Source organism: Panthera tigris, chromosome B3 (assembly GCF_018350195.1).
Source record: "Panthera tigris isolate Pti1 chromosome B3, P.tigris_Pti1_mat1.1, whole genome shotgun sequence".
Classification (NCBI taxonomy): domain Eukaryota; kingdom Metazoa; phylum Chordata; class Mammalia; order Carnivora; family Felidae; genus Panthera; species Panthera tigris.
In genome coordinates this window covers 83,371,795-83,399,337 of record NC_056665.1, presented here as the reverse complement: position 1 = coordinate 83,399,337, position 27,543 = coordinate 83,371,795, and the positions used below count along the sequence as shown (strand labels likewise).

General features: G+C 40.0%; 1 long non-coding RNA gene across 2 annotated transcripts; it reads left to right on the top strand.

Annotated features, from left to right (window-relative positions):
* On the top strand, positions 1-25,725 carry LOC122239578. 2 transcript variants are annotated; one of them, XR_006218793.1, is made up of 4 exons: positions 1-84; positions 495-631; positions 12,261-12,397; positions 25,157-25,725. It is a non-coding gene; the product is annotated as an uncharacterized LOC122239578 (long non-coding RNA). The 2 variants fall into 2 exon arrangements; XR_006218792.1 differs by lacking the exon at positions 25,157-25,725 and adding an exon at positions 19,142-19,397.
* The last annotated feature ends 1,818 nt before the right edge of the window (positions 25,726-27,543 follow it).

Sequence of the window (27,543 nt, the reverse complement as noted above, 5' to 3'; positions counted from 1 at the left end):
TTACAGGAGGTGTACCAAAAGTCCCGTGTCCGGATTTTGAATGAGTGCTTCATTTCAGGATCAATTACCTTAAGCTTCCCACAAGTAGGTTCTACCTAAAGCTTCTGTTTGATTTAATTAAGGAAGTCTCTCAGTCCTCAAGGCTGTGGTTAATACAAAAGATAATTTTTTTTTCCTTACTGCATTAGAAATTTTGGATATGTAAATAGCCTATCATCCAACTTGTCTCAAAAGGAACTAACAATTGCCTTTGGCAATCGGTAAATAAGCCTGCTTTCTTTTATTTAACTTCCTGTATGTTTTTTGATAGAGCCCTCAAAGTGACATTATTAGATCCAAAGGCAAGAACTATTTTAGAGCTCTATTAGTTTGACACTGCCTACCAAAACACCCAAACAATTTATAGTGTCACCATAATTTTCAATGTAAACTACAGAACTGGACTTTCAATTGTGCCTTGTTTCTTACGGTTTGCTGTTTGTTTTCCCGACTAGACTGAAAGCTTCTGTAAGAAAAGAACTGGGTTTGGACTTCTCAGGAGCCTGTGCCCCCTCCTGGAAAGGGCACAGACTTAGAGTTCAACCTGGGTTCAACTCCTGACTTTTAGCCATTAACAGCCCTATGACCTTGGGTAAGTTACTTATTTTTCTATAGTCTTTTTATTGTTGTCCCAAAGCTTGTTTAACATATACTTCAACCTTTTTTAGGACTCTTATTTACTAAAAATACTTTATATACAAATACATGCTTTATATACAAATACTTTATATACAAAATATATACATATTTTTCTAGTACTTTAATTACTTTTCTAAATGGTCTTGGATATCCTTCATGGCTTAAATATTACTGGCAGAGCGTCTAATAAGGAACAAGAATTGTTTCAAATTGGGGAAACTTCTCCTAGTGGTACCAATTGCTTTTCCCCCATTCATTCCTACCCAACCTCAGGAAAGAAAATGTGTCACTCCTCCTTGTGATGAATTAGGCAGGGAGGCTGCTTGCTGGGGGACTATTTATATCTCTCTAATCTATTTCTCTCCATCTCCAGCACCACCAATAGCTAACATTTATTGAAGGCTTACAGTGGGCCGTGTGCGCCCCAGGCGTGATCTCATTTAATCCCCACTAAAACCATTATTATTGCCATTTTACAGGTGGGGAATTTGAGGCTTAAAGGGGTGAAGCAAATTATCTAAGGTCACACAGCTAATTAGTGTTAGACGCAGGTCCAATCTCTCACCTGGACTAGTGTGGAGGACTGGTAAAGGGACTGATAACTGTCTTCCCAGCATCTTGCTTCCCTCCGGTCAACCTCTTCTCTACCTGGAAACAACATGAGCTTTTGTAAAAGAACACCCAAAACCTCTTCCACATCCTCCCCGTTCCTCCCCACCCCCATGTTAATAATCTGCACGATTTGGCTTCTGGCCACCTCCCCTGTCTCATGTGGTACCACCTTGCCCTTGCTCTCTGCCTTTTGTGACCTTCTGGGATCTGCTATCTCTCCTCTATCCTCAGAGTCTTCGTAGATGTGGTTCCTTCTGGATGGAACTCCCTCACCCCCTTTCTTTGCCAGCAGGCCTAATCGTGCTTACTCACCTTTTCCTTCCCAGCCTTCTCCAGTGAAAGAAAGTGTATATCGCTCCTCCTACTGATGCAGAACACCCCTTGCTGGTGGGACATTTGTACCTCTTTGGTCCCTACTGGTCCTGCAACTTGGAGATCTGTTTGTTCCTGACCTCACATTAGGTTGGGTTCCCCTGTTATGTGCTTCAGAGCAGCCTGTGCCTTTTCTTAATGGCACTGATCAGGATTTATAGTTTCAAAAATTTTATCTGTGTACCCCTTTGGTTAATGTCTATCTATACTGCTCTGATTGGAAGTTTTATGAAGACAAACATTGTCTCTTTTAGCTCATTTTGTATCCTCAGTATTTAGCACAATACTTGGCACACGGTATTATCATTTACTACGTTGAATAAAAGCTGAGCTTTAGAAACTGGGAAATGCTAATGATCAATCCTGGGGTGTCTTAGCCCTCTCCTGTTCCTGGAGGAGCAAGCAGCATGTGCAAACTGTATGGCCTCTGCACACACGTGTGTGTATGTGCGCGTCTCTGAATGTGGGTGTGGCATGCCCACATACACGCAGACTCACACAGGCACACACACACACAGAGGCACACACACACACACACACACACACACACACACACCCTCTCTCCATTACAGGCAGCTGAACCAGGAAGGTGAAGAATATTTTTCATGGCGTTATTTTTATGATAATCTATTTCGATGGTTAATTTGGTTTAGGACACTGATTTATCACCAGTTTATAGATCTCTCTCTCTCTCTCTTTTTATTGTCCTATTTGAATTATAAGGATGGCATGTGTGAAATGGAACTTCTTGGCCTATTGTTCTGCTTCTCACGCAACCAGTGTAGTTCAGACAATAAAAAGATCTATAAAATTAATATATACACAGAGTGAGAGATGAAAGAGAGGGACAGAGACAGAGAAAATGGGTAATGCTTTGGAATTGGATACCACATTTATCTCTCTCTAGTGAAGTTCAGAATCAAAATTTACATGTGGGGAAGGCATAAATGAGGTATGAAGGTGTTGTCCTCTCGTGTGGAAAGAGGTCTAGTAATTTTAGCTTATCTATGTTGCTCAGAAACCATAGTTCCCTCTTGTTCTTAACCATTTTAAGGGCTTGTTGACTACTGAGATAACTAGAAATATGTGCTCCAAAGATGTGACGTTAAAAAAAATAAATACCAGGCCACCTGGATTATATAATTACTTAGTCTGCTAGGTACGTTCCAATTTTATCACCAACAGGCATCTTAAGTGAATATTTGCTTGTGAATTTTCTCCAGTGCCTGGTACACACCTGACACCTAGTAGGTGTTCAATAAATATCTGTCAAATAAAAGGATAACTGAAGAGCACTGAGGAGGTATGTCTGGTCAACTGATACCCTGAAGCACGATCCTGAGCTCACTGATTCTTCACCAGAGGAAGGACTGTGCCTCTTTCCCATCATCCCCTCTGGTGGCTGTGCCCCCTACTGTCCTTTTCCAGCCAACTTTTTTTTACTTCTTTTGGCTCCTTGTCTCCCTCTAGGTTTTGTTACTCTTCCCACACTAGCTATTTACCTCCTCCTTTCAAAGGGTGAGATGGGAAAAATTCTAGTGCAGTAGTTGATCCTGAAAAAATGCCTTCTGCATGGAAAACAGACAACAGTTTTCCTACCTTCTAAGGAAGTATTTGAATGACCAGGTGGCAGTTCCCAGATGCGATTTCACTTGAGGTCCTTGGATTGACTATTTATTGCTACGCTCGAAATGATGGTTATTATTGTTACAAATATTATTATGCTGAGGAAGCCAGCTTGCAAGCAGAGACAGCTGCATTGTTTACAAACATAATTAATGAGGTGATTTTTAATATCAACAGCTCGGCACCAGCCTTTCTAAAGACTGTTTATGGCCTGGGCCACAGAGCCATTTGTAACTTCTACGGCACTTCTCTGACGGGGCCGCCTCCAAGAGTCATTTCCTTTGGCTGGTCCCTGGTTTATTTTATGAATGACAAAAATAAACCTCTCCTTGTTGCTGGTGAGAAATGGTTTATGTCTAGCGAGCCCACGTTCACCAGAAGATAAACACAGGAATACTTTTCTAAGAAGTGAAGGTACATTTCCTAGCAGCTAACTTCTGTATTTATACAATAGTCATCCAGCTAAGGTGGCGGTCCTGGGGGACTGGGAAGGAATGGCATATTCCATTTCTAAACATGGAAATGTTTTGTGTGGCATGATACTCTATAAATACCTGCAGTATATCAATACTCAGAAAAATAGCTTATACTTCAAACAGGCTTTCGACGGTCTAACAATTGAGGCCTTCTACATGACCGCAGACTTTTATTCCATTTAGTTATATTTGGGTGAAGGATGTGGACAAAAGATTCTCTCTCCTCTAAATCTGGCCTGGCCTGACATAGCCTTTCAAAATGGACTTGCGAGCAAGCCATTCTTCCTTGGTTAAGTATTAGGTGAGACTCATCTTTTTGTCTTTAGGTTTTCCATTCCTCTCCTGATTTTGAACTTTGGTGGCTGGTGTACCCCAAATTTGAAGGATAAGTTTATTCTTATGAGATACCTACCATTGAATACCTTTCCAAGCAATTAGGAGAATGACTCTTCCACCTGCATAATAAAATATAAACTAATCATCCTTCTAGGCTCTGCTGTGTTGAAAAGCAAGAAATGAGTGTCAGTGTGTTTCCTGACTTGGTTCTTACATTTCAGAGGTTAGATGATTTAATAGTATGTTTAAACCTTTGTTTTCTCCTCCACAATTTCTAAGGGAGTTATTGTTATTCTATTCCCTCTTGACTAGGAAATTGCCTGGATATATCTGTTCAGTAAGAGGCAGTAAGATGGGAAGAGATACAAAAAGACCACAAATAATAAAAGTGACCCAAGATAATTAAAGTCAGCCATCTTGTATTTTTCTTGTAATTTTCAGGCAAATGCCTCTGAAACATAGTTTTATGATCCCAATTCCACATATCCTCGTTTATTACTTTAATCCACACTGGCTCTGGAGTGGATAATGAGAACTTTGTGAATAGCCCAGGTTTCATACTTTTAGGTGTTAAATAGGAGTGTTCATTTAATACAACTCCACACTTATTGAACATCTGGGGATATATACCCCCTACCCTCAGGGAACTTCACCATCTCCCAGAGGAGACAGAAACAAATAATGAAGATTCATCTTTAAAAGTGCACTCTTCTAAAGAGAATTGTTTGTTTGATCAGTTTGACTGCTGGGATTTTCGTTCTGCTGATTATAGTAATGAGTAGAGAGGAGAAATGGAAGAGACCAGAGGGAACTAAATTGATTTATATAGGAAAGGACATGAAGCTACCAGTGGGACGGAAAAGAATAAATTTAGAAATTAAGAGGAGGGGTTGAGGGGCAGGGGTGAAGTTTGAAGGGGTGAAGTAAGAGGAAGACTTTGGGGGACCAACTGCCATGATATCTGGGATTCTGGGGGTCAGAAAGGTTCAATGAGAATTTTTATTTATTTTTAAAAATTGAGATATAACTTATATGAAGAGCAAATGTTAAGTGAACAGCTCAAAACATTTTTACATAGGAACATACTTTGTATCTGCCACCCATATAAAGATATAGGAATTTCCATCATTCCAGAGGGGTCTCTCAAACCCCCTCCCCATTGGTCGCCTAAGGGTGATCCTTATTCTGCTTCTTCTCCCTATAGAGTAGTTTCACATGTTTTTAACTTGATATATGTAGGATCGCATAGTATTTATTCTTAGTTTCCACCTCCTTACACTCAACGTTATGTCTGTGAGATGGAATTATACATGTTTTTGCAGGTTTCAGTAGTTTACTCTTTTTCATTCTCATGTAGTATTCCATTCTTTGACTATGCCACGATTAATTTGCCCATTCTCTTGTTAGTGGACACTCAGGTTGCTTCTAACTTGGGGACTATTTCGAATGATGCTGCTGTGAACATTGTTGCGTGTGTCATTTCTGTTGGGCATATGCTCAGGAGTGAGATTGCTTGGCCATAGGTACATGTGTAGGCTTGCCTTTAGTTGGTCCTGCCAAATCATTTTCCAAGGTGACTGCATCAATTGGTGTCCCCCAAATAGTCTAACGTGCTCCAGTTGCTCCGCATCTTTGGTGACATGTGATGAGAACTTTGAGGAATTCTTTCTGGGCATCATGTGGTAGTTTCCCCCTTGGCTACCATTTGTGAGGCTTCAGGAAAGACCCAGAATTTGGAGTCAGATTTATAATGAATTCCTTGCATTCACTGCCAAGGGCAGCAATCCCAGGTTCCTTTGGGTTTGAATTTTGGCTTCTCCATTTACTAACTGTATTCTTAGGCAAGGTGTGTGTGTGTGTGTGTGTGTGTGTGTGTGTGTATGTGTTGCCTTCTGAACCTTTTATTGTTCATCTGCAGAATGAGAATTATAGAGGCACTGCATAGGGTTTTAATGAGGATAGAATGAGATAGTGCACAGGGTCAGGCATGTAATTTGTACTCAGAAAAATGGTAGCTTGTGTTACTATTAACAGAAGTGAGAAAATTCCAAGGGTAAGGGTTAAATACAGGGAGGATAGAGGTGAGAGACCTGGGCCAAATCTCCACATCCATTTGGAGTTTCTCCTTTCTTTCTTTTTTTTTTAATATTTATTTATTTATTTATTTATTTATATATTTATTTATTTGGAGAGAGAGAGACAGAGTAAGTGAGCACGTGTATGGGAGTGCACAAGCAGGGGAGGGGCAGAGAGAGGGAGAGAGAGAATCCCAAGCAGGCTCCATGCTCAGTGTGGAGCCCAACACAGGGCTAGATCTCACAACTGTGAGATCATGACCTGAGCTGAAGTCAAGAGTTGGACACTTAACTGACCGAGCCAACCAAGGGCCCCTGGAGTTTCTCCTTTCATAGCCAACCTTTGAAAGTTTGGGGGTTTGATTATTCGAGGCAATAATTCCCTATTGCCAAAAGGCCTGTTCCTTTTTCTGCACCTAGGTAGGCAGTTGTGACTTGGCAGGCATTGCATTCTCAGGCTCAGCTTGTGCGAGACGTGGGTGTGCTAAAGCCATCCTGTCACATGACATCATCATCCACCATCACTGAACAATTTTAGAAACAAGAGTTACAATAATTAGAAGTCTCTCCTCAAAGGATATTGGTAATATGCAAGGTAAGACTGAAGAGATAAACTTAAAAGAGAAAAATGAAAAAAAAAAAAGAAAAGGAAGCCTATTTAATTTTATGGTTGATGCAACTTGTTACATGTGTGTCCTGCCAGAATAAATCGGATCATCTGATTTTCAAATTGCCGGGTCTATTGTTTCAGAAATAGAGGATGTAAATAATTTCAGTGCAATCTCCCGGATCTGGACCTCTCTCATCCAGAACTGTTATCAGCATTAGCATAATTTATGGTGCTATCTAATAATGAAATCACTGAACACTGATTGTACAGCTTCTTAAAGCTATAATTATTGCTCATTAGGAATGGATTTCATATTGTTTGCTCCTGGCACATAACAAGTTATTGAAAGGGAAAAGTTGTCAGGAGAAGTGAGAAACCAGGGAAGGCACTCCTTTGGTTCCTGAGTATCCTCCCTGATAAATCCATGTGAGATTTTGTTTTTCGTAGTAGAGAACAACTGGCCACCCCAGATGCCATTTATTATCTTATTTCTTCTTTAAAGGAAATACCTTTAGCTTCACGTCATGTGTCGTTTTCAGTCCATGAGGTAATAAGAGTTCAGCAAATGTAGACTGAATGAGTGTGTGAAAAAAGGAATGTCTGAAGACAAAAGTCACAGTGACAGCATGTTACACTTGACCTTTGTCCAGCTCCCACCAAGCATTAACACAAGAACTGCCCATTAAGCTCACCCGAGAGGCCAGAGTTGGCAGTTTTTCAGGGGTGTTAATCTGAAATAAGTCTTAGTATATTCATCTCTGAACATCTTCAAGTGCATTTTTTAAACTTACACAAGCAAGGCTCGACTTTCCACTATAACAGATTTGAACGATACATATAATGTACCAAGTAAAATGTGGGCACCCCTTTCATTCAGTTTGGTTCATCCTCTTCCTGAGGTAATGGTCCTCAACAGTATACGTATCCTTAAACCCTGGTGTTCCTGGTTTTATTGAGAACTCATTGCTTATGATAACAGGGGGGAAAAAAAGGCTGCTTTTGTTGGTTAGCAAATCACTTCCAGATGGAGCACAGGCCTGGGGAAGGCTTGGTCTTTAACTCTAAAGATGGAGGTTTAGTTAGAGATTTCTGTGGAATACAATGGTTGGGAGAATTATACATTTCAGCATGGGAAGGAGTGGTAAAAACTACACCGTTTACAAAACAGATGCCACTATCAATATGTTCATGCTTCTGGGAATGGGGAAAGAGACTTGAGTTCATTATGAACAGTGTCTTTAGCTTGTGATGTCATCCACTTCAACGGAATGTAGCTTGGCCTTGAGATTGGTATATTTTATTTGACCTTCATGGAATGAATGTGACTTTTGTGTTTGTCAATTAATCCAGCCTGGTGATTTATCCAGACCCAAGTCATATTTTGTAGCCTGGCTGCTTTGTACCCGATTCTAGCTTCCTTAGGTCTTTTGACATGAAACGTGAAAGTGCTAAAGAAATCAAATGAGTATTTCTTTAATAGATTCTTTTCCTTACTTGTTGATAACTGTGCTCTCTTTTCCTTAAATATCCTCTTATCTAGGGCCTTCTAGTCCCTGAGAGTACAGGGAAAATGTCAGATATGCAGAAATTAAAAAAAAAAAAACACCCTTATTCTTTCACTGGAAAATTTCAAACTTTAGTAAAACTGTAGAAATGTTTAAATTGCCTTCCAATTTCTGAAAGAAATTGGTTTCCTTTAACGCTTAACGAGATAAACTGCAATTCGATTCAAGTCATTTTTCTGCCTCTCCTTGTTGACAATCTGAGCTCCGTTTTTTTGGTTTCCTCTTGCTTTCTGATTGACTTCAAGATTGCATCTAATCTTTTTATTCTATCTTGCACGAATGCAGCCTGCAATGTGTTGTGACAAGGAGCCAGACCTCCTATTAGCATATATTTATACCTTGCCGCACGCAAAGTGGTGCTCGGGGATTATTAAACCAGGCTGGAGCTCTGAAGGCACATAAAAGGCATCAGATTCACCCCTCCCCCTAGAAAACCCTCTATCCCAACTGTCTACTCACATGGAGATCTAATTGTTTGGAGAAAGGGATAAATGAGAGGAATCATAAAGAGCAGTTGTGGATAAAGTTAATATGATGGAGGAATTATCAGATAATCACTGATATGGGGGGGGGGATGTGAGAGATGATCATTGTCCTCAAAGGGTCTGGAGACACCTTGGAGGAAATTTATGGGCCATCCTGGGAATCAGTTGATAACATGGTCAAGTTAGCTTACTGAGGAAGGTACTAGAACATGGAGAGATCTGAGCAGAGGTCTGGGAATAGCTAGGTTGGAGGTATTTATGATTAGTAGGTTTCAGAATATGAACTCAGAGGGCCAGATACCAGGAGATGAAGGGACTAGAATTTCAAGACAGGGTCCCTTCTGAGGTGACTTGAGGAGAGGTGATAGGCAATATCTCTTCAGTTTCTATTTGTTTTTCCATAAATAAAAACCAACAGAGCAAACTCTGAACAACATTGGGATTGGTACATGCCTACATATTCTTTTGGTGTTCCAGTTTTCTTCCAGTAGGATTCATGGGCCCTCCAGGGTCTCAGAGTTTATGAATTAGTAACCTCTGTCTGCTATCAAGACTGGCAATGATCTGACATTAGTCATTCACACATGGGTTCGACCTAATTTCCACTTATGCTAACCATCCCACAGCACTTCTATTTTAAGCCTGTTTTCTCTAATTGCAGAAAGACAGCCTTTGTCTCCTCTGAAAGAAATTTTGAGCATTAGTAAAAAATGCAAGAGACAATTTGGGGGAAGGGAAGCTATTCTAATGATTTGTATGCTAAGGGATTGGTCTGGAAGAGGAAGTATTTTTCTCTCTCGATTCCCTAAGGTTCCTCTACTCCTAGGATGGTAGGTCCCAGTGACTGCTCTTGGAAATTTCTGAGTTTTGAGAAATTTTTCATTATGATGCACATCTCACAGTCTTGCATACATCTGTCTTCTCTAATTGTCTATGAGTACTCTGGGGAGGGTGATGATGTCTCATTCACCTGTGTTTTCCATTGACAACTGGTGTCCAATACACAGTTTTGGAGCTGTCCATCAGAGGCATCCCAGTTCATCCCACCTTCGTAACTTTAAATATTTTAGCTTTGAGATAAGAAGTTAGATCCAGGGTGCTGTTTGGGTTGTATGCCCAAGTATATTGGGGGTGGGCTTGGCTTTACTTTGTTTTTCCGGGTGCTTGGAGTAGTGAGCTGACCCTCTCTGTTCTGAGGCCCACGGCCTAGCACAGCTGTCCCCAGCCCATGCCTGCTTGGTGTGAGGCAGACTCTTACTGCTGTCTGCCTTTCTCTGGCATCTATGACTCGGGCTGGCATGGGTCCCTTATTTGTCTCCTTCTTTTCTCCTCTGTTGTTAGATTCAGGACATAGTCTGGGCATAGGGAATAGTCAGAGAAGGGCAAAGAAATGACTTTGGGCCCAGTGTAGTGTAATTAGGTCTGAATAACTTATGAGAAAGGAACTCACAGTGTTGAGAAGTTATTATTTTGCTTTCCTTTGTATACATCTTCCTTGAGAACTCAAGGGCTGGAGGGGTGGCTGGATTAAAGCAGGATTTCAGGAAACTAAAAACTTGATTTGACTATATACAGGGACTTTATCAGGGACATATTTCCAGGCAGGAGAGGAATGACTAGGCAGATGACTAAATGTACTTGATTTTCTTTATTTAAGGCGGTATTTTGTGGAATCAAAACTTAAAATATGTAAAAATAGTGGATTTTAAGTAATAAGACTAATTTTATAAGCCACATGGGAACAATAAACTCCTTAGGCATTTGGGGAGTGGTATACAGAGAGGTCATAAGGTGAGAAGATACTTAAGTTCTTGCTTAGGGGGAGGATATAGATATTTATAAATGTTAGCTGTTATTAGGAAAAACCAGCATAGGTATGAATTTTATTCAGCTAGGGAAACTACCAAAATAATAACTATGGGATTATGACTTTTAAACAAGCAGAATAATATGTAAATTATTTAAAGGAAACCAAGGAAGAAGAAAAATAAGAAATAAAAGGAAAACATGGCAAACAGCACCAAATAAAACAGGAAAGTAAGTGTCAGTGTAACAATAATTACAATAAATAAGTTAATGTGACCAATCAAAATACAGAAAGTCAGATTTTTTAAAACTAAGATATAAAAGTCTAAGTACAAAAGGAATCAGAAAGATTTAAAATAGAGGATTGGAAAAAGATATCCCAGGCATATATGAAGCAAAGGAATTAGGAGTAGCATTTTTAATATCAGGGCAAATGGGATTTAAGGTGAAAAACATAATATAGGATAAAAAGGGACATTGTGTTGGTAAAGGAAATATAACACAATAATCATGAACACATATGCTGCTAACAATAAGATTGCAAAATATAAAAAGCAACAACTGACTTAACTAAGTCAAGACATAGATAGATCAACAATGATGGTTGGAACTTAAAAAACAAACAATAAATCACCTCTTGGAAACTGATGGAGCAAACAGATAAATAAGAGAAGATATAGGGGTGCCTGGGTGGCTCAGTTGGTTAAGCATCCAGCTTTGGGTCAGGTTATGATCTCTTCCTTTTTGGGTTTGAGCCCCATGTCAGCCTCTGTGCTGTGTGGAGCCTGCTTGGGATTCTCTCTCCCTATATCTCTACCCATCTCCCACACATTCTCTGACTCTCAAAATAAATAAATTAATTAATTAAAAAATTAAAAAAAAGAAAAAGAAAAGATATAGAACAAACATATATAATACATTCTTTTCAGGCCTGTGTGATGTAAATTAAAAAAAAAGTTTAATAAATTTTGAAGGCTCAATTCATACAGGTTATATTTTTTGACTGTGATGCAATAGAACTAGAAATTAATAATAAAAGGAAAGCTAGTTAATTAACTAACTAATCTAAATGGTAGGAACTAAAAATTACTATAAAAATTTGCCCACAGATTTTACATATGCAAATTGAAGAACTTTTTTTTCTATATGAAACCTGTGTCAATGTGAATTTTTTTAAATAATTTTTTTAAATGTTTATTTATTTGAGAGAGAGAGAGAGAGAGAGAGAGAGACAGAGTACGAGTGGGGGAGGGACAGAGGGAGAGGGAGACACAGAATCTGAAGCAGTTTCCAGCCTCCAAGCCGTTGGCACAGAGCCTGACCCAGGGCTTGAACTCATGAACTGGGAGATCATGACCTGAGGTGAAGTCAGACGCTTAACTGACTGAGCCACCCAGATGCTCCAGTGTAACTTTTTGTCCAGTCTCTGGTGAATTTGTTTTCTGGTGTAGGGGGTGGAAGACTCTATAATGAATTAAATAATAATGGTTGGGAAAAAAGGAAACACTTTCTCCTATTTAGACATAACTCACATAGTTAGAAAAATTTTGGAAAATATGAAAAAATAGAGCATATAAAGCAGCTCCTTAACAGGTGATTTCTCTTAATTTTGGCATGAGGATTGGAAATACAGAGAAAGTGGAGCTGCATCCTTACCTGGGAGTGTGTTCTTAAGGAAGCTTTCTGAGGACCACAATATTCACATCAGAAACCATGTAGAACATCGAGGAGTCAAGAGGAAGATCATAATTCATAGGTACGTGTGGTTTATTCTAAAGAACCTTTAAGACAACCCCCAAAATAGGGTAAGGCTGGAATTCCAGGTATTTTGCTTTGTGAAGGACCATTGGTGTGGTCTGTATTTGCCTATTGGCTGGTGTGGCCAGGGTAAACATGGGTTATTTATTGAATTGAAACTTTTTAACCTAGGAAATCTGGGGTAATTATAATTGTTGGCATAATCAGTATAGTGGGCTGGGTTTCCTGGAAAGCCAACTCTGAATGGAGATTAGCATGTAAGAGGTTTATTTGAGAGTGCTCTTGGGGTCAATCATTGGAGAAGGGAAGGGGAAGGAAGAGAAGGAAGAAGGTGTGAGCAGAGGCAATGAAATGAAGCTTCAGCAGAGCAGGTGTGATATGGGAGGTTTTGAAGCTGGGATAACCTTTTTGATTTGTCTTGAGTTGAGACTTGCAGGTTTCAAACAGTTATCAAGTGAGTCTGTGCCTGAAAGAGTACATCAGCTTGGGTAAGGTGGCTCTTTTCAGCAAGGCAATTCCCATACTGAGTAATAAATCCTTCATTCCTAAAGGAGAATATGAATGCCACATTACAGTGTCTACCACCTTAGTGATGTAATTTTGGCTTTAAATTAATTGTTTGTTTAAAAAAGTGAAGGGTTGGAAGAAAATTCTGGGTTTAGTATGCAGTCAAGAGTAAAATCCTTCCCAACCTAATACTTGCTCTTACTATGGGCACGCTGTAGGGGAAATGGCTCCTTGAACACGAATTGAAAGAACTGTGCTTTATAAACCTATAACACAGGGAGTTCTGGTATTATTTTCCAAGGATTCTCTTACCTGAATGTGACACTAAGGGTAGGAATTTTTTTTCCCCCCTGTATGCAAGAGGGAAAACATGAAATGTTTCATAAGTGTTTCAGGTACTGTGTGTTTCTTTGTCATACCTTATGAGTTAGTTTTGAAAAGAATTTTAAAATTCCAAAGAATATTCTTGGACTTGTTTTTCACCTCAAGGATGATTCCAAGGTAAGAAGAAATATCTTATACCTCTACCCAGTCTCCCTACTTGTTCGCCCCACCTTAAACTGTGAGAACTCAAGGGAGGGAAAGGCAGAGGAAGGCTATAAGTAAGACCAAAAGTGTGGTGTTAGCAGGAGAAGGACAGGACAGTAAGGGCACTCTTCCAAGTAGATGATGGAAGTTGTTTGTCTTTGATCCTTTTTGGGCTGCCTTCTTGATGATACTTTTATCTTGATGACACCTTATGTATAGCTAAGATGTACACTAGTCTGTGGATACAGACCCCAGCAGTTAAAGCCTATGCCAGCAGGGCAGCCCATGTTCACTGAAGGCAGGGACTCAGCAGGTGGGTTCTGGGGCCAGACTGTCTCAGTTCGAATACCAGCATCACCTCCTGCTGACTGTGTGATTTTGGGCGAGGGGCTTAACCTCTCTGGTCCTTAGTTTTCTTGTCTATAAAATGGGGTTGATAATAATACCTCAAGGGTGTGTTGTTGAGAATTAAATGAATTAGCTCTGTAAAATCATTTTGAACATAATAAATACTTGAAAAATACTAGCTATTATGTGCCCTGTGGGGCCACCTTCCCTGTTGCCTGGGTTTCCTACCTTGACAGGTAACTTTAACATCCAACACAAAGCTCCTGTATACCCAAACCTTCCACTTAGAGTCAGATGTTCAGGGTCAGAATGTTTTTGGCCACTGCCTTCTCTGCCCATCATCTAAGCAAGTGTACAGAGGTGACCGTATATTCTTACTTCTTACATATATTCTAACACAAATAATTTCCCAGTTAACTAATCTTCACCCACAATTTTCTATCCTTATAAGGACTATTTCTATACCTAAACTACAGATGAGATCATTTCCATCTTTCCAAGTCTTATAATAAGATTAGAAGGTGGGATCTTTTTTCAAGTGTAGGTTTTCCCTTAAATATCTCCCTGCCTCATCTTGATTATCTTGGAAGATAAATTTTTAATGAAAAAAAAAAAAAAAAGAAAGAAGGCAGAAATTAAAGGTGGGGACCCTCATACCAGACCACTTTTTTTCCTGATACTTCACTCTTAATGATCCCTCAAGCCCTTTTCTCTTTTCCAGTCTCTCTTCTCTTTCTTCCTATTCTCCTTCAAGGAGGAAAGAGCCAAGCTGGAGAGCAGCCTGTGAGACCATGAAGAATGGAATTCCTTTTCATCAATGGAAACAGAGTAGAATGAAAGATTTTAAAAAGCAGACATGGGAGCTGGTGATTTTGACCTCCTTTGGCCTCAAACCTTGAAGCTGAGGAAATGTACAAAAATATACTTTAGTTTTCAGTGACAATTTTATACTTGTATTAACATTTGGTATTATTTAGAGATAGAATTATTCCTTTAATTAGACTGTAGGTTTTTCCTCTGTAAAATATGTACCAATTAATTAATTAATTAATTATTGAGCAAGTATATTTGTACCAGGCACCACCCTAAGTGCTGGAGATACAGTTGTGAGTGAACAAAAATAGACACCAAAGCTCTTATGGAGCTTATGTTCTTGGGAGAGGAGATAGTGAGTAGGTCAACAAATACAACTTTGTTGGGTGGTGATAAGAAGGAAAAACAAAACAGTGATAGATAAGTAAATACAAAAAGAAGAAAATAAATAAGAGAAAGAACAGAAAATAAAGTGGGATGAGGGGACAGGCAGTGACAGATGAATGTAGGTGTGTGCAATTTTGGACGGGGTGCTCTCCCCAGACCTTTCTGAAAGGGTTTTACTTGAGCTGGGACCTGAACAGCACAAGGGATGTGGCTCTGGGCAAAGTGCATGGCAAATGCTTGACACTAAGTCTTTAAATTTAGTGATAATGGAAACATTAGTTTGATTAAAAACAACATTACTAAACTGAAAGAGATAAGAGAAATACAAACAAAAGTTTCTCTTCTCATTGTCACCAGGTGAACTTTGGGAAGGAATACCTAGGATTTCCCCAGAAACCAGATTTTCCCTGTGTATATGTCAGTCACATCCATGGCTAGGTGGTTAACATTCACAGGCCACTTCTTAGAACATGTTGATGACCATTACAATCTGAGAAAGTTCCTCTTTTCTATATTCATTCCTTATTCTACCTTGTGAGAGAATAAAATGTAAAGCTGAATATGACTCATCATTCTCAATGTTCCTATGTTTGGGTATGGAGATTCGATACCTAAGGCTTTTGTATTTGTTTGAAAAAAAAAAGATACAGGTCTTTATTTCTTCATTTTTAAAAAATCTTTATTTATTTTTGAGAGAGACAGATAGAGACAGAGCATAAGACAGGGAGAGAGGGAGTCACAGAATCTGAAGTAGGCTCCAGGCTCTGAGCTGTCGGCATAGAGCCTGACACGGGGCTCAAACCCACAAACTGCAAGATCATGGCCTGATCCAAAGTTGGGTGCTTAACCAAGTAAGTCACCCACGTGTCCCTCATTTTTTTTAAAACTGGGTGCTTAACCAACTAAGTCACCCACGTGCCCCTCATTTTTTTTTTAAACTTACCATTCCAAATTACAGAACAAAAAAGGAACCAAATTGGTGGCATTGGAACTAGTCATTCCAGTGACTTTTATGGAAGTTCTTGTTTTATCTGTGTATAGTCTGTTCCAGGGGGGTACATAGATCTAGGATTTGTTCATCCTTCAAACTTACCTCCCTCCCTGTGGTGGCCACATTAACATCCGAAAATCCCCATGCCTTTCCATCAAAATCTCCCACAGGAGATAGAGGCCTTGCTGAGTTAAATTTTTATGGTAAATTCTCTTTGTATGTTTATATCTCATTATGCCTTGAGTTTTTACTGTGTTGTTTTCAATCATCCTGAACACATGCAACATAAGGCTAAATATTTTTTTCTGCTGTGATATTCATGCATCTATGAAATAAAGAGTGCAACCATTTGGGAATGGATGGACCTTTTAGATTTGCAGTCCAGACTCCAGTTTTATCTTTGGAGCAGGCAGCATGCCCAGTTTATGTTGTACTTTGTTTCTAGGCTGTTTTGCCTTGGCTGAAGTAGTTTTCAGTGGGTGAAAAAGCTTGTGCTGTACCTTCTTGCATGGAATTTTGCTTTCAAGGCCTATAAGAGAGGGAAGAATCATCCTACCTTTCTACTCTATGGCCACCAGATGGGACCCATTCTAGTGATGGTCTGAGAGTGACAGGAGAAGAAACAGGTCTGAGAATCACAGAACAGAGGTGTTTGCTGCTGAAGGACAGGGTGGGCACGCTTTTATTATGCTCTGCCTTTTCTGATCTCTGCCCCAAGCTTCCACAACTTCCAACAAAGCTTTGCAAACCAATTTCATTTTTAAACATGTGTCCAGAGCAGGATCTCTGGTGGGTTTATAATAGTTCTAAAGATGTCTGCAGGATACAGAAGTGTGAAAAAGAAAACACAAGCGGTTGAAGCAGGTAAGAAAGCAAGAGAGAGTGAAGAAGCAAAGAGGATTATGAAACTCATCTCCTTTATATTCTCCAAATATATTTGAGGAGGATGATCCTTGAATAGGAGCAACACTAGTGATGATGGAGGCTGTGGTGGAGGTGGTGAAGGTGAAGACAGAGGTGATGGTGGAGGAAGTGGAGGATAGGGTGGTGGAGAAAGAGATGGAGGGGAAGGATGTGGTGGGGGAAGAGGAAGAAGTGGTACAAGGGGTTATGGAAGTGGGACAAGTAGTCAAGTTGGAGATGGAGGGGATGGAATAGATAGTGGTAAAAACAGTGGGGTTGGAGGCCGTAGAGATGGTGGTGGAGGCAGCGACGATATGAGAGGTGGTAAAGGTTATGGTTGAGGTGTTGGAGGAGATGGAGATGGTAACGAAGGTGGTGCAGGTGGGGTGGTGGCAGGAGAGCTGGTGGAGAAGATGGTGGGGGATAACAGAGGCGGTGGAGGTAGTAACCAAGAAGGCGAAGGAAGCGTTTAGTGGAGTTTGTAGAGGAGGTGAGGACATTGGTGGAAATGGCGATGGAAGTGAATATTGTATTGGATATGATGGAGGATGCTGAAGGAGCAGTGCAGGAGCTTGTGGAGGTGGTGGAGGCGGTAGAACCGACTGGGTTATGTAAATATCCAATCCTAACAGAAGGCAGAGTGAAACACATGCACCGACGCATGGGACAACAAGCAGCCGTTGTCTTAAATGCTTTTTTAAAAAAGTTTATTTATTTCTGAATGAGAGAGAGAGAGAGGCAGAGAGACAGAGAGACAGGGAGACTGAGAATCCCAAGCAGGCTTTGTGCTATGTGCATAGAGCCTGATGCGGGCTTGAACTCATAAACCATGAGATCGTGACCTGAGTTGAAATCAAGAGTCGAACGCTTAACCGACTAAGTCACCCAGGCTCCCCAAGCAGCCATTTGTAATATTTTTTTTTTTTATGTTTCTACAGAGGGCTCTCAGATATTTTCTTTATTAATTGCATAACTTTTTACCTTTGAGTCTAAAATTCTTATTTTCTTAAATGACTCAGACAGCAGTTGAACAACATTAACGACCATTAATTCTCTCCTGCCTTTCATGTGCTAGACTGGGTCAAGCATAGGCAATCAAAAGTCAAAAATACTTAGTTCCTGGGGTGCCTAGGTGGCTCAGTCAGTTAAGCGTCTGACTTCAGCTCAGGTCATGATCTCAAGATTTGTGAGTTTGAGCCCTGCATGGGGCTCGCTGCTGTGAGCACAGAGCCTGCTTCAGATCCTTTGTCCTCCTCTCGCTGCCCCTCCCAGCTCGTTCTCTCTGTCTCTCTCAAAATAAATAAATAAACTTAGAAAAATTAAAAAAAATACTTAGTTCACTGTTTTCATTGAGGAAATAGACCTATTAACAGACAATTATAACATAGTGAAATTAAATGAAATGATAGAGTTGTTAAACGTCTAGAGAGGAGTGATAGATAATCAAGGTGGGTAGTGTTGGGGCCAAGAGAAGCTTCTTGGAACAGGTAGCACCATAAGGATGAGAGAATTGGAGATGGGTTGGGTGAAGGGGAAGATGAGCATTAGTGGTGAAACTGACTCTCTAAATGACTTTCCTTCCTGTCTACCTGGGTATGTTAAGTTCCTTGCATTATCTTGGTGTTTAGAATCAGGTTTGAAAGTCTCCATGGATGCAAAAAGTAAATCATAAGTGTCATTGGGGTCTTCGGGTCCTTAGTCACGACATGTTCAGAAGTAGAGATATCAGTATGAATCTCAGAGCTGGTGCCATCAAATTCTTCAACCCCACCCATTCGCTGAGCTTAAGAAGTGAGTGGGAAGACAGAATTTGAATAGTTTTTCCTATCAGAGGAAGCAGGACAAACAGCACTTGGGCTGTGATGGGTGGGCGGGCAATCATGCAGTATGTGTGTAGAAGATGGGTGGCTTACTCAGAGAAGACCTGATATTCAAGAAGAAGTCAGCCAGAAATATGAGTCACTCATTAGCCTCTTTAAAAGGTGGAACATGCCAAGGCAGAGAATGGAAATAGACTCTTTTATTAGCTTGGATTATGATGTATCCTTAGATATAACATGTCTCTAGCAATGAAAAAAAAATTCTCCAAAAAAACAATGCACACATCTCCTTGACCCAGTTAAAATGTACAATATTTTAGAGAGCAAGCAGATAACACATGGTTTGGTCAAAGGAATGAGTCGATAAGAATGCATGAGATATATTTGAATAGAGAGTTTCAAAGGTTATTTTTAAATAGAGAACTTATTAAAGTCTATGAAATAGGCTTCAGAAAATTGAGTTCCTGGAGTGAATACTGCAAATGACTATTCAGAGACCATGAAGAGTGAGCTTTCAGACCTACCCCTCAGCCACAAGTTACCCGGCAAAGGAGGAGGAGCGAGGAAGAGGTCAGTGCATCTTTGTGCCATGGTGCCTCCACAGTAAACCAAAAGAATGCACCAAGGAAGCTGAATAGTGGCTTGGTGCTGTTTATGCAGAATTTCCAAATCAGAGAAGGTAGATCCCTTATCCAAAACTTGGTGCGTTGGCCCACCTACCCTGGAAAGCAGGCTATGGATTGCCCCAGATAAAATACTAGATGCTGACCTCTGAACCACTTATTTAAATTCATTTCTGGCTTATTCTTTCCAAATAGCAATTGAGTTTGACTATTGTGTTCAGCCATCTGCAGCCCATGTTTATAATTGTTCATGCTATCATTGTCTCTGAGATTTTCCTAGTTAATATTATTAAGGGGTGGATATATGATTTCCTGGGTGGTTCAACTCACTCTTCTGGTCTGTTTTGATAAGAAAGTGCCTACCTGCTGCACCAAGGGGCTTTTCACTGGCATTTTAAATTTTTGCTTGTGAGGAAATAATATAGGAGACAGAATCACTCTACTGGTTGCCTTTCGGATATAGAATTCTGTTTAATTTGCAAAAACTATTTATAAATTCTAACTATTAACTCAGCCTTTCTTGCTGGCCTCACAAAAGCAGCTCTTAGGAAATAAAGCATTTGGGACCCAATGGGAAAGATTCCAAGCTTGTTCTGCCGAATCTCCTGAGTTATCCTGAGTCCCACCTGAGATTTTGGGATTTTTCTATTAAGAAGGGGAGGGAGAGATTGGCCCCATTTGGAACATAGATGATAGGGAGTAAATAGACTTGTCTGTTTTTCAAAGATAATTGCGGGTTATGAAACAAAGCTAAGTAGGCAGCAAAATCCTACGCAGATTACAAAAGACATTTTACATCTCTGCGTTAGCACACGTAATTTTAGGCCCCGGAGCAATGTCTGGTGGACCAGTTGAACGTGCTAGGGCAATTGTTTAATCAATCCAAGGGAAGGTTGGAATTAGATCATGGATTATAGATTCCTAGAACTGGAAAGGACTTTAGAGATTTTCTAAGCAACCCCTTTTGCTTACTACTGAGGAAACGAGCTCAGAGAACCTTGGCTATTTTAAGTGATGATCAGAATAGCTAAAGCTTAGATTTCCTGATCCCTAGCACTGTGCTTTGACATGAGGTCAATTGGACCTCAAATAATGGACTGCTGCCTTCATTGTGGATGTTCCCCAGAACATATGTCATGGTAGCAGGTGACCCCTCACAGCTACTCCTGCTATTCGGTGATCACAAAACATCTTGCTCTCATTTGTTTTGGCTGCACCTCGCTAGGAGGGCAACATGCTCTGTATGGAGGGATCCACAAAGCCTTGCTCTGCCATTTGTGTGAGGGACGGTCACGGGGAACTTTGAGATCTGGTTCCCTGGCTGCTGGTTTCCACCAAAAACTCTCTTTTCCTGGGGTTCTTTCTCACACTAAGGGGAAAAGTAGCCAGCTCTAGGATTTCTGCTTTGCTGAAACATTAAGACTTGGCAGAAGTCTTGATCAAGTTAGTCAAACTCTCTGAGCTTTTGTTTCTTATTTGTAAAATAAAAATAATAATTCACGGGGTTTGTGCCACATGTAGTCCTGAGTGCAAGGGAGGCATTTAATAAATGTTTGTTCTCAGGGTGCTTGGTGGTTCAGTTGGTTAAGGGTCTGACTTTGGCTCACGTCATGATCTCATAGCTCATGGGTTTGAGCTCCGCGTCGGGCTCTGTGCTGACAGCTCAGAGCCTGGAGCCTGCTTCAGATTCTATCTCCCTCTCTCTCTGCCCCTCCCCTGCTCATGCTCTGTCTCTGTCTCTCAAAATAAAATAAACATTAAAAAATATCCTGAAAAAAATGTTTGTTCTCTCTCTTGCTTGTATAATAAAATTTCTGAATATGCTGGTTTATGATTAGTTCAGGGAAAATTATCCTAACTGCTTTTTTTGTTTACAATGATAACACATATTCATTGTAGAAAATCAACAATGTTGAAAATTATGAGGTTCCCTGAACGCCTACCATCCAGATATAACTATTTTGCATACTTTTACAACACTGTTCCAGTCATCTTTCTATTCATCTATGTATATATTTGTATTTATAATTTTACCTAAAATGAAATCACAGTACAAACACCCTTTTGCAATCTACTCAGCAAGAGGTCAGTTCAAAGAAGATGCTGGTAGATATTTTCTGCCAGATCTGGGGTCATTTTTAGTCCCAAATGTAGGACACAGTGGATGACACAATCTCATCTCACAGATTAAAACTTTACTATGACCTGATTTGTATTCCTCTCCCCAGGAAAGAGAGAGAGAAATGCCACTGAGTGTATACAATGTCATTTCTGGCATTTGCAAAAATAATGTGCCAACCAAGGAAGTCTGCTTTTATTTATCTTAATAGAAGGTGGGGTAAATAAATGGTGTCTACTCCTAGTCTCCTTGCAGTCCCTTGATCTCCTCAGTTTGACCCTTCCCCTGTCTTCCACAGGACTCATCCACAGGAGGACACAGACTGTTGTGTGCTTTAGCCCATTGGGTCTTGCTGACCTGGAGCTAAGGGCAACCGTTGTTTTTGTTTAGACCAATCCCCTTGATGGCCCAGTGGCTTCCCCTGTGAGACAGAGTGACATTAGCCATGCTCTATCCTTTACCTGCCTCTCAGCTTTATCTGTGTTCTCCGTTTCTTTGGGCCCGTGCTTGTGGTTACCTGCATGGTAATTTAGCACCAAACATTAAGAAGGCATGCAGACCAATTCTGCCATGAGTTTATAACCTAATATTGTGATGTGTCCATTCACATCAGTACTCATTAGTAGAAAATGCAACTAATTGAAAGTCTTTGGGTTTTGGGAGAATTGGATCCTACTGAGGAGATGAAAACCTTCAGTATTATAACCTTATATAGGAATATCATACCGACACGGAAAGGTTCTTACTCACGAAGGGAGGATATTAATCTTCATGTGGTCCCAGCCCGCCAATATCATAAGCAGGGCCTTTTTTACACTTGGAGATCTCGTGACTAGAGTTAGTAATTTCAAAGTAACATTTCCAGGCTGTTTTGTGTTTTTCCGTAATTGGGCTGAACTCTCTCCCAGAATCTGAGTTCAGAGCTTCTTTTCTTATCTCCTGTCTGCTCACCACAGGAATCTGCACAGATTAATTAGTGCCAGATGTATTGAGGTGGTTTTGTTAGGCAGCTTTCTTCTAGGAAGAGGTGGGCTGAGTACACCCACTCATTTCCCACCATCTCCAGAAAGAGCAGTTTATAACTATGACTCTGATGCAGGGCTTCTATGACCTAAAGATGAAAGGCTCATCACCAATCTTATCTGCTCATCAAAAACCAGACAGCAGGGGTGATATGCAATCGAGGCTCACTGGCACCTCTAATGCCTGTCCTGAGAGGGTTCTGCCAGGGTCTGCTGTGGAGATGAAGGCACTTTGGAGCCACATGGGTGGTTCTAGAACTTCTGACCTTCTTGTGCCAAGTTTCTATCATAACTTAAGATTATTTGGATGTGTTCTCATTAGGAGTAATACTAAATTTGAAGGAAATATAATATCCTTAAGTTAGAATTTTAGAGTTTTACTTTTTCAAGCTTGTCCAACAGAAAGCTTCTAATCTCTGTTGTCTCTGACATCTAAAGAGGTTGTGTGTGTGTGTGTGTGTGTGTGTGTGTGTGTGTGTGTGTGTTTATTCATTGATTACTTTATGCTTTATCCCTATAGATTGAGAATTACTGCATAAGATGATAAGATGCTCTGGGGAGCCAAAAGGGAAGTAGAAGGCATAGATCTTTGCCTTGGAAATTCTGCAGGAAAATGAAATGGGCTACCCATATATTTGTATTCATGTGTGCTCATAAATGGACAACCTAGAACTTCTATTTCTAAATTCTGAAGGAAATCCATGACTAACATGTCTTGTCTATGACTGAAAGATTGGTGCTACTTTGTAATTGAATGTACTCATCTGTGAGGAAGCTGAATTTGACTTGGACATGTCTAAATTTCTGTTGTGCTCCTTTACCCTTGGTTAGCAGTGAGGCTAACAAGTTACCCAGGGGTCAAGAGAGGAGAGCTAGCTTGTCCCAGAAAATGTAGACAGAAGTTACTTTGTGTGCTAGATATTTTCCATTTTTTCTCCAGGTCTACTCTCCATCCTTCTACACCCACTGATTACGTTGGTGGCTCCCTTGACCTCTGTCTTCCAGTGGGTTTGACAGTAGGAGGCATCTATGGTATACTGAAAGGCAGGAAAGGAATAAGGTCAGGGTATTTATTCTCTTGATTCCCTTCCTGCTAGGTTGCTGTGGATTGGCTGTGTCCATCTACCTATGACACAGCTCCTGTCAGAAAGTTCTTCCTCTCTACAGACTAAGGTGGATGCTTCCTCCTCTTGCCCTTTCAGCTACAGGGAAGTAACAGCTCCCTGCTGTTGCTAAACCTAAGGCTGGTTTCCTTACATTCTGCCCCTCTTTGTAAATAATCCATTTATTAGACTTTCCTGTGTTACCATGTTTGATGTGCCATCTTTTTCTTCATGGATCCAGACCTATAACACTTGATAAACATTTAATCCCTCAATGACAAAGAACAGAAGCTCATACACACTAGCTCAAGTACAAAGTGAATTTACTGAAAGGACACAGGGGAGGTAAAGGACAAATACCAAATCATATGGAAAATCAGTTTCCAAAACCATTTCTTCAGTCTGGTGGGACTATGTCTAAATCCGTTTTCTTCTGCTGCTTTCTACATATTGACATTGTCTTTCTGTCTTATGGATTTTTTCCCCCCACTTTGGCCATGGTATAAACTCTGGCATTGACCCTCTTTAACCTTTCAGTTCAGGGAATCCTCACCATTTAACTGTTTCTCAGTGTCCTATTTCCAGGGTCCTGCAAGAGAAATTCAGAGTGGCCCAGTTTGAGTTAGGTCCATTTATGGTCCATTCACGTGTGTTGGAGAATAGGGGCACACAGGACTGCTCTTTTCCAGGGATGTGAACTTTCTTTCCTCCCAGAAAGGTGTGTGGTTGGGGCAATTGCAAGCATCTCTACATAGTACAGTGAGTCAGTCTTGTGAAGAATATCTGATTCAAACCCCAGGTAAGAGTGTTGGTTAATTACGTCCTTAAGTCATTTGGAAAGGCAGCTTATCTGCTTCATTCTTTAAAAATTTCAGTGGAGGTGTAGCAGGATTCTCTCACAGAGAGTCATGACACCGAGGCTTTTCTTTCCAGGAAGCAACTTTATTTGTTCCAGCACTGTTCAGTTGGGTTCGTACTCGAAGAACTGAGCCCTGAACACCACGTGACATAGTTTTTTATACATTTTCTATTTCTTTGTCTCTCATATATGGTAACACACAAATATGCAGTCTGATTAAGTGGTCTCATGTTACAAGGTCATGAGGGGTGTTGTCACTCAAGCCAGATTGCCTTGAGTTTTTGTTTTTTGTTTTCCCTTAGAGAAGGGACCCTACCACAGAGAGTTGCTTGGATGGCTCAGACTGTTGATTGTCTGACTCTTTATTTTGGCTCAAGTCATGATCTCATAGTGGTGAGATGGAGTCCTGCCTTTGACTCTACACTGGGGCTTAAGATTCTTTCTCTCCCCCTCCTCTGCTTATGTGCTTTCTCTCTGTCTCTCTAAAATTAAAAAAAAATTTTTTTTCCAGTGGAAAGAAATTCAGTAATTCCATAAACCTTGGAGGAGAACTCTTTTGATGATTGTTTTTCTGTATCTAACCTGCTGTGGACTTTGCTCATTTATTTATTTCTTCTTTCCTGCCTTTAATGGTAACCAACCCACTGTTCAGTGTGACACTAACAGACTCCTTCTTGGTAATTATGATTGAAAGTGATTAATGAGATACAGAAATAATGCTGATCTTTCTTTAGGATCAACATTATATCCTTGCCACTGCCATTGCCATGACCCAGGATGGCCAGGAGACTTGTCGTGTACCTCAAGGATGCCTGGACCAAGGAGCCGGTGTGGGTCTCACCCTTCACCATTGGGGGCCTTGCTATAATTCTGCCCGCTGTCAGCCCCTTCACCAAATATGCCACCATGATCAACCAAGCTATGCCCTACAACTATCCAGCGCCCCTCTGAGATGATGGGAATAGGTCCAACATGGCCAGCTAACCCCTAGGACCTCCAGGGCTCAGTGTTGGAGTGGCTGAATTGAGAGCACTTCTGGAGACATGGAGGACATTTCCTCCCCTGTGGCCAGTAAAATGTGAAAAGTGACCCCAGGAGGAAAAAGGATAAACATATCATATTTGGGGGTAAGCCTGTATTACTATCAGCTTTTCAGTCCCCACTTAGATATGAGCAGAAAACCAAAGATGACAAAACATCTGAGGAAGGCCCCTAACATATGAGAGAGAGGTTCAAACAGAAACAAAGCAACTTGGAAGAAACAGAGACTGAACAGGAGAAGAAAATTAAAAAAATTAAGGCCTATTATTAATGTGGGGAGATGAGAGAAGATATGGCCCACATGAAATAGGAAAAGAATACTATTTACCCATGAAATAAGAAAGAATACTATTTAAAAAGGAATATTTAGTGGATAAAAAAAATAGACTCTTAGAATTTAAAAATATAGCAAAAATAAAAAACTCACTAGAAAGATTGAAGAAAAGGTTGAGTAAATCTCCCTGAAATAAAGCAAAAATAGAAGGAGATGAAAAATAGAGGATGAGATATTAATAAAAATAATTTTTAAGGACAGTTTGAGAAGTCCAACATCTGAATAACAAAAGTTCCTGAAGAAGGAAACAGAGAAGAAAGAGAGGAGAAATTCATCAACCAAATGATTCAAGAAAAATTGCTCGGGAAGAGTATAATCTTCCAGACTGAAAGCATTCATTAAGAACCCTCAAAATGGATAAAAATGGACTCACACTGAGGTCTCCTTATTATGAGATTTCAGAATATTGAGGACAAAGAAAATCCTACAAGCTTTTAGAAAGATAAAAAGTAGGTCATGTAAGGTATTGGGATCAGTGACTTTAGACTTCTCAAAAGCAAAATTAGGATGTAGAAAACATAGCAATATGCTTTCAAATTATTGCCAACCTAGGATTTGATACCTATTCAAAGTATCAGTCAGATGTGTGTGTGTGTGTGTGTGTGTGTGTGTGTGTGTGTGTGTGTGTCGGGGGGAACCTCCAGACATACTAATTCTCAAAACTATTTCCTTCCCACAGACCTTTTTAAAGGAAGTGACTGGTAGATATGTTCCATGAAAATAAAGGTGTAAGCTAAAAAAGAGCTACATAGGAGACACAGGAAGCTGGGAGCAAAAGGAATTCCCAGAAGGACAGTGAAGGGAGACACCAGGAAGACAGTGAGTGTACCAGGCATAGAGGTATGGAACAGATCAGAAAGCTCCAGACACACTTCTTCAGGAAAATGAAATTAATAGACTCTCCTGTGTGTTGAAAGTCTTGAGAAGGGATTTAGACAACTGTCAAAGATAGGTATTAAATTAGTGATAAGTATATAGAAAATGAAGTAAATGAAGGCAATAAGCTAATTATTAATTACAGGGAAAATAAAAAGCTGCACAGAAGAGGAAAAAGAATTATAGCTATTACATGTGAATAGTATTAATATAGTAATAATTCTATAAACTCCAAATATTGGTCTATCTAAAATTACAAAATTATAATTACATTGGGAAGATGAAATATGAGAAAGTGCATGAGTACAGTGAGAGGGAGAAAAGGAAAAGAATAAAATCTTAAAATTTTAGAGTTTGGGCTGAATACATAACATGTAAGCCTTCACAAAACAACCAACCAAGCAGTGGATTGCAAAACTGTTATTTAAAGACTTAGGGACCAATTTGATTTAATTGGTGAAAAGATGTGAAAGTAATTACTTCATGAAAGGGGGATATGGGGCTGAGGGAGATAAGAAAATAAACCTTGTAGGATTATTTGACAATTAACTGTAAACATGCATGTTTATCTGATTAAGAAATTATTTTAAAAAACAATAAAAAGAAAATTAACTAAATAATTAAAAATATGCACACACCCCAGGCAGCCATTGCTAAACAATTGGAATTGGCCAACAAAGCAAAGACATCCTTGTTTGGGCAACATGAAAACTATGAGGAAAATCATGTTTCTGAGTATTACTAGGGCATTGCTTATTTTGAAAAAACGTGGTGTAGAGTTGGACTAATTATCAATGAATGCCTGTCATAGCAAGGTGTGTGGGATACAAGCTTCAGCATAGTTTGATCTTTTCAGTGTGCATGGCAAGG